This window comes from Arachis stenosperma, chromosome 3, assembly GCF_014773155.1.
Source record: "Arachis stenosperma cultivar V10309 chromosome 3, arast.V10309.gnm1.PFL2, whole genome shotgun sequence".
Classification (NCBI taxonomy): Eukaryota; Viridiplantae; Streptophyta; class Magnoliopsida; order Fabales; family Fabaceae; genus Arachis; species Arachis stenosperma.
Window position 1 is genome coordinate 78,279,342 of NC_080379.1, and position 7,489 is coordinate 78,286,830.

Sequence of the window (7,489 nt, forward strand, 5' to 3'; positions counted from 1 at the left end):
AGGTCCCTCAATTTCAGCCAGAAAATACCTGAAATCACAGAAAAACACACAAACTCATAGTAAAGTCCAGAAAAGTGAATTTTAACTAAAAACTAATAAAAATATAGTAAAAACTAACTAAAATATACTAAAACATACTAAAGATAATGTGAAAAAGCGTATAAATTATCCGCTCATCACTATGTTGCATCAACTTCTAACTTCTATGGAAGAAGCATCTCAATTCCTACCATTGGAGCAAACAACTTTGAGCTTAAGCCTCAATTAGTTTCTCTAATGTAGAGGTATACAGACTTATGCTTTTCCCCTTCGCTGTGAGAGACAGAGGTAGAACATGGTTGGACTCACAACCTAAAGAAAGCCTGAACTTTTAGGAAAAGTTGGTCAATGCCTTCTTGACCAAATTCTTTCCACCTCAAAAGATGTGTAAGCTCAGAAACGTCCAAACCTTCAAACAGAAGAAAGGTGAATCCCTCTATGATGTTTGGGAAAGATACAAGCAATTAACCAAAAGATGTCCTTTTGACATGTTTCCAGAATGGAGCATCATATGTATATTCTATGATGGTCTGTCTGAAATGTCCAAGATGTCATTGGATCATTCTGCTGGTGGATCTCTTCATTTGAAAACCCCTGTAGAAGCCCAGGAACTCATTGAGATAGTTGCAAATAACCAGTTCATTGTACACTTCTGAAAGGAATCATGTGAATAATGGGGTGACTCAGAAGAAAGGAGTTCTTGACTGGATTGCAAGCTGACTGGATTGCAAGCTGCATCCGGCAGTGCTAAAGACGCCTCCTCTGAAGGAGAAGCTTAAGACCCTGAGAATCCTCCAATGGAAGAAGTGAATTACATGGGAGAACCCTATGGAAACACCTATAATCCTTCATGGAGGAATCATCCAAATTTCTCATGGAAGGATCAACAGAAGCCTCAACAAGGCTTCAACAACAATAATGGTGGGAGAAATAGCTTTGGCAACAGCAAACTTTTTCCATCATCTTCTCAGCAACAGACAGAGCATTCTGAGCAGAGCCTCTCTGGCTTAGCAAATATAGTCTCTGATCTATCTAAAGCCACTCTCAGTTTCATCAATGAAACAAGGTCCTCCATCAGAAATTTGGAGGCACAAGTGGGTCAGCTAAGTAAAAGAGTTACTGAAACTCCTCCTAGTACTCTCCCAAGCAATATAGAAGAGAATCCAAAAAGAGAGTGCAAGGCCATAACCATACCTGGCGTGGCCAAACCTAGAGAAGAGGAAGAGGAAGTGGTTCCCAATGAGGAAGACCTCAATGGACGTCCACTGACCAGTAGAGAGTTCCCTCATGAGGAACTAAAGGAATCTGATACTCATGTAGAGACCATAGAGATTCCACTAAATTTTCTATTACCATTCATGAGCTCTGATGAATATTCTTCTTCTGAAGAAGATGAAGTCATTGCTGAAGAGCAAGTTGCTCAGTATTTAGGAGCAATCATAAAGCTGAATGCCAAATTATTTGGTAATGAGACTTGGGAGGATGAACCTCCATTGCTCATTAATGAACTAAACGCCTTGGTTCAGCTGAAGATACTTCAAAAGAAACCGGATCCTGGAAGGTTCTTAGTACTTTGCACCATTGGCACCACGACCTTTGAGAAGGCTCTATGTGACCTGGGGTCAGGCATCAACCTCATGCCACTCTTTGTAATGGAGAAACTAGGAATCATTAAGGTACAAGCTGCAAGAATCTCATTGGAGATGGCAGACAAATCGATGAAAAATGCTTATGGACTTGTAGAGGATGTCTTAGTGAAGGTTGAAGGCCTTTACATCCCTACTGACTTCATAATCCTAGACACTGGGAAGGATGAGGATGAATCCATCATCATTGGAAGACCCTTCCTAGTCACAGCAAAAGCTGTGATTGATGTGGACAGAGGAGAGTTAGTCCTGCAACTGAATGAGGACTACCTTGTGTTCAAGGCTCAAGGATCTTTCTCTGTAACCATGGAGAGGAAGCATGAAAAGCTTCTCCCAATACAGAGTCAAGCAGAGCCCCCACACTCAAACTCTAAGTTTAGTGTTGGGAGGCCACAATCATGCTCTGAGCATCTGTGAAGCTCTATAAGAGCTCAATGTCAAGCTATTGACATTAAAGAAGTGCTTATTGGGAGGCAACCCAATTTTAGTTACCTATATTAATTACTTTCTCATTTTTTTCTAGTGTTAGTCTATGTCTTCTTTAGGTTGATGATCATGTGAAGTCATAAAAACAACTGCAAAATTAATGCAGAATGAAAAAAAGCATCAAAAATAGCACACCCTGGAGGACGAGCTTACTGGCGTTTAAACGCCAGTAAGGATAATAAAATGGGCATTTAACGCCCAGAATGGTCCCAGTCTGGCACCATTATAGGCGTTAAAACGCGAGAACTAGCAGGTAAACCGGCGTTTAAACGCCAGTAAAGGTAGAAAAATGGGCGTTTAAACGCCCAGCCTGGCATCATTCTGGGTGTTAAACGCCAGAACTGGTAGGCAGACTGGCGTTTAACGCCAGAAAAGGGCAGCAGCCTGGCGTTTAAACGCTAAGAATGGCACACAGAGGGCGTTTAACGCCAAGAAGGTGCACGGATAAAAAATCCTTGACACCTCAAGATCTATGGACCCCACAGGATCCCTACCTACCCTACCTCACTCTCTTTCTTCTTCACACCTCTCTATAACACTCTATCCAAAATACCACTCACCAATCAAATCTTACCCTCTTACCCATATTCTCCTTACCACTCACATCCATCCCCTAATTCCCAAAAACCCATCTTAAAACCCCACCTACCTCACCATTCAAATTCAAAACCATTTTCCCTCCTAAACCCACCCAACTTCACACGAACCCACCCCTCCTCTTACCCTATATATACCCCCCACTTACTCTTCCACTTTCACACATCACAAATACTTGTTTCCCCCTTGGCCGAAACCCTCTCACGCCTCCATCTCCCACTTCTCTTCTTCTTCTACTCTCTTCTTTCTTCTTTTGCTCAAGGATGAGCAAACCTCTTAAGTTTGGTGTGGGAAAAAGCCTTGCTTTTTAATTTTCTATAACCATTAATGGCATCTAAGGCCGGAGAAACCTCAAGGAAGAGGAAAGGGAAGGCAATTGCTTCCACCTCCGAGTCATGGGAGATGGAAAGATTCATCTCAAAAGCCGATCAAGACCACTTCTATAAAGTTGTCCCCAAGAAAAAGGTGATCCCCGAGGTCCCCTTCAAGCTCAAAAGGAGCGAATATCTGGAGATCCGACATGAGATTAGGAGAAGAGGATGGGAAGCTCTCACCAATTCCATTCAACAAGTTAGAATCTTAATGGTTCAAGAGTTCTACGCTAATGCATGGATCACTAAGAACCATGACCAAAGTATGAACCCAGACCCGAAGAATTGGCTCACAATGGTCCAGGGGAAATACTTAGATTTCAGTCCAGAAAATGTGAGATTGGCGTTCAACTTGCCAATCATGAGAGGAGATTCTCATCCTTTCACTAGAAGAGTCAACTTTGATCAAAGGTTGGACCAAGTCCTCAAGGACATCTGTGTGGAAGGAGCTCAATGGAAGAGAGATTCCAAAGGCAGGCCGGTTCAACTAAGAAGGCCGGATGATGAGCGGATAATTTATATGCTTTTTGGCATTATTTTTAGGTAGTTTTTAGTAGGATCTAGCTACTTTTAGGGATGTTTTCATTAGTTTTTATATTAAATTCACATTTCCGGACTTTACTATGAGTTTGTGCGTTTCTCTGTTATTTCAGGTATTTTCTGGCAGAAATTGAGGGACCTGAGCAAAACACTGATAGAAGGCTGACAAAGGACTGCTGATGCTGTTGGATTCTGACCTCCCTGCACTCGAAATGGATTTTCTGGAGCTACAAAACTCCAAATGGCGCGATCTCAACGGCGTTGGAAAGTAGACATCCAGAGCTATCCAGAAATATATAATAGTTTACACTTTATTCGAGATTAGATGACGCAAACTGGCATTCAACGCCAGCTCCATGCTGCATTTTAGAGTTAAACGCCAGAAACATGTCACAAACCAGAGTTAAACGCCAAAAACACGTTACAACTTGGAGTTTAACTCCAAAAGAAGCCTCTGCACGTGTAAAGCTCAAGCTCAGTCCAAACACAAACCAAGTGGGTCCCGGAAGTGGATTTCTGCATCAATTTCTTATTTCTGTAAACCCTAGTAGCTAGTCTAGTATAAATAGGACATTTTACTATTGTATTAGACATCTTTGGATTATTTTCAGATTACCTTATGATCCTTTGATCACGTTCATGGGGGCTGGCCTCTCGGGCATGCCTGGACCACTACTTATGTATTTTCAACGGTGGAGTTTCTACACACCATAGATTAAGGGTGTGAAGCTTTGCTGTACCTCGAGTTTTAATGCAATTACTACTATTTTCTATTCAATTCAGTTTATTCCTGTTCTAAGATATTCGTTGCACTTTAACATGATGAATGTAATGATCCGTGACACTCATTATCATTCTCACCTATGAACGCGTGACTGACAACCACTTCCATTCTACCTTAGACCGAATGTATATCTCTTGGATTCCTTAATCAGAATCTTCGTGGTATAAGCTAGAATTGATGGCGGCATTCATGAGAATCCAGAAAGTCTAAACCTTGTCTGTGGTATTCCGAGTAGGATTCAGGGATTGAATGACTGTGACGAGGTTCAAACTCGCGATTGCTGGGCGTGATGACAAACACAAAAGAATCAATGGATTCTATTCCGACATGATCGAGAACCGACAGATGATTAGCCGTGCTATGACAAGAGCATTTGGACCTTTTTCACTGAGATAATGGGATGTAGCCATTGACAACGGTGATGCCCTACATACAGCTTGCCATGGAAAGGAGTAAGAAGGATTGAAGGAAGGCAGTAGGAAAGCAGAGATCCAACAGGGACAAAGCATCTCTATACACTTGTCTGAAATTCTCACCAATGATTTAGATAAGTATTTCTATCCTTATTTTATGTTTTATTTATTATTAATTTCGAAAACCATTATAATCTTTTAAATCTGCCTAACTGAGATTTACAAGATGATCATAGCTTGCTTCATACCAATAATCTCCGTGGGATCGACCCTTACTCAGGTAAGGTTTATTACTTGGACGACCCAGTGCACTTGCTGGTTAGTTGTGGAAAGTTGTGAAGAAAGTGCTGAGTTAGTAGATGCGCATACCAAGTTGAATGCCATTATTAGAGATCACAATTTCGTGCACCAAGTTTTTGGCGCCGTTGCCGGGGATTCTTCGAGTATGGACAACTGACTGTTCATCTTGTTGCTCAGATCAGGTAATTTTCTTTTTGTTATATTTTCAAAAAAAAAAAAATTTTCAAAAATCTTTCAAAAATTTATCACCTGTTTTTGAAAATTTTCAGAGTTTTTAAGAATGAATTCTAGAGTTTCATGTAATATGTTGAAGCCTGGTTGGCTGTAAAGCCATGTCTAATTCTTGGACCGGAGCTTTTGACTAACATTACATGATTTCTTGAATTCTGATTGAGGACTTTGGATTCATTACTTCCTTTTTCCAAAATATGTTTTCGAAAAATTTATTACAAAAATCCAAAAAAATTAATAAAATCATAAAAATAAAAAATATTTTGTGTTTCTTGTTTGAGTCTAGTGTCAATTTTTAAGTTTGGTGTCAATTGCATGTTTTAAAAAATTATGCATTTTTTGAAAATTCATGCATGATGTTCTTCATGATCTTCAAGTTGTTCTTGGTAAGTCTTCTTGTTTGATCTTGATGTTTTCTTGTTTTGTGTCTTTTGTTGATTTTCATGTGCATTTTTGCATTCATAGTGTCTAAGCATTAAAGATTTCTAAGTTTGGTGTCTTGTATGTTTTCTTTGCATAAAAAATTTTTCAAAAATATGTTCTTGATATTCATCATGATCTTCAAAGTGTTCTTGGTGTTATCATTGGTTTTGATCCAAAAATTTTCATGTTTTGGGTAATTTTTATGTTTTTCCCTCTCATCATTAAAGATTCAAAAATAAAAAAATCTTTTCCTTATTTCTCTCAAAATTTCGAAAATTTGAATTGACTTAGTCAAAAAATTTTAAAACTTAGCTATTTCTTATAAGTCAAGTCAAATTTTCAATTTTAAAAATCTTATCTTTTCAATACTTTTTCAAAAATCAAATCTTTTTCATTTTTCTTACTATTTTTCAAAAATTTTTAATTTGAATTTTAAAATCTTTTTCTTATCTTTAATTCATGATTTTCAAAGGCTTTACTAACAATTAATGTGGTTGATTCAAAAATTTGAAGTTTGTTACTTTCTTATTAAGAAAGGTTCAATCTTTAAATTCTAGAATCTTATGTTTTAGTTTCTTGTTAGTCAAGTAATTAATTTTAATTTTAAAAATCAAATCTTTTTCAATCATATCTTTTTAAAATATCTTTTTCAAAATTAATTTCATAATATCTTTTCTAACTTCTTATCTTTTCAAAATTGAATTTCAAATCTTTTTCAACTAACTCATTGACTTTTTGTTTGTTTCTTATCTTTTTCAAAACCACCTAACTACTTTTCTCTTTCTAATTTTCGAAAATTTCTCCCTCTTTTTCAAAATTTTCTTAATTAACTAATTATTTCAAATTTTAATTTTAATTTTATTTCTTCTCTTAATTTTCTAAAATCACTAACTCTTTTTCAAAATTTATTTTTGAATTTCTCCCTCTCTCATCTCTTTCTATTTATTTATTCATCTGCTAACACTTCTCTTCTACTCAAGAATTTGCACCTATCTTTCCCCTTGTGTTTGGATTCTTGACTATTTCCCTTCTTCTATTCCTTTCTTCTTCTACTAACATAAAGGAATCTCTATACTGTGACATAGAGGATTCCTCTTCCTTTTCTGTTCTCTTTTTTCTCATATGGGCAGGAAAAATGAAAAAGGCATTATTGTTGAAGCTGACCCTGAACCTGAAAGGACTCTGAAGAGGAAACTAAGAGAAGCTAAAATACAACAATCCAGAGATAACCTTACTGAAATTTTTGAACAAGAAAAGGATATGGCAGCCGAACCCAACAACAATAATGCAAGAAGGATGCTTGGTGATTATACTACACATACTTCCAAATTTGATGGAAGGAGCATCCCAATCCCTGCCATTGGAGCAAACAATTTTGAGTTGAAACCTCAACTAGTTGCTCAAATACAACAGAACTACAAGTTCTATGGACTTTCATCAAAAGATCCCTACCTATTTTTAACTGAGTTCTTGCAGATCTGTGAGACTGTTAAGACTAATGGAGTAGATCTTGAAGTCTACAGGCTCATGCTTTTCCCTTTTGCTGTAAGAGACAGAGCTAGAATATGGTTGGACTCACAACCTAAAGATAGCCTGGACTCCTGGGATAAGCTGGTCATGGCCTTCTTGGCTAAGTTCTTTCCTCCTCAAAAGCTGAGC

The 7,489-nt window shown here is 37.8% G+C and overlaps 1 pseudogene; it reads right to left on the bottom strand.

The window, feature by feature from the left end:
* Positions 1-428: 428 nt before the first annotated feature.
* LOC130971900 (small nucleolar RNA R71) lies at positions 429-529 on the bottom strand (annotated as a pseudogene).
* Between the last annotated feature and the right edge of the window lie 6,960 nt (positions 530-7,489).